This window comes from Chionomys nivalis, chromosome 11, assembly GCF_950005125.1.
Source record: "Chionomys nivalis chromosome 11, mChiNiv1.1, whole genome shotgun sequence".
In the NCBI taxonomy this organism is placed as follows: domain Eukaryota; kingdom Metazoa; phylum Chordata; class Mammalia; order Rodentia; family Cricetidae; genus Chionomys; species Chionomys nivalis.
In genome coordinates, this window is record NC_080096.1 from 22,808,729 (window position 1) to 22,809,586 (window position 858).

An 858-nucleotide genomic window follows, 5' to 3' on the forward strand; every position below is an offset into this window, starting at 1 on the left:
CTCTGACTCACCTTCCATACATTCCATTGCACAGAAGCACCCCCTCCCAATAAATTAAAGACGAAACACAACACCAAGTTCTGCCACTTTATCACAGGGCTGGGGCATGTAAGCTTTGGAAATGGAATTTAATTTGTAGCATTGAGTAACTCACAAAGACCTTAAGTTCTTCAGCCTCACCTGTAAACTGTGTGTGGGGGAGGGGGTTATTCTTTGAGACAGGGTTTCAGTATGAAGACCAGGCTGGCCTCAGTTGACAGAGATCCGAGGCCTGCCCCCACCTCCAGAGTGCCGGGGTTAAGGGTTTGCGCAACCACGCCCAAATAAAATGGAGTTTTTCATTAAAAAAAAAAAAAAGTCCATCATCAGAGCTTAAGAATATGAAAAGCTCTTGCTCCACCCACTACAGTAGGCCTCTGGATATTTTCTTTCTGTTCCTTACCATTTATTTCTCTCTCCCGAGTTCTAATCCAGACCCAACCTAATCTTTTAGCTAAGTGACCTTGTGCAGGTCTTTTCCCCTGGGAAGCCTCCGCGTCTCCTCGGTAAATTAAGAAAGATGGCCTTTGATCGTTACACCCGCTCCCAACTGTGAAGCGCGGCCACGGAGTTCACGGAGCCGGCTCCCTCCCCCGGGACTTGATGGTACGGCCCCGGGCAGACCCCACCCCTCCGCGGCCGATTTTGGTACAGGCCCAGGGGGCCCGCGGCGGCTTCTCCAGGCTGCCCTCGCCCCCCGCCGAGTTCCGGGCCCCGCCCCTCGAAAGCTGTTTGGCGGGATTGGATCCCGGGCTGTGCGGCTATTGGTGAATCTTAGGCTGGGGGCGGGGGCCACAGCGCTGGCTCCGCCCCCCTGGT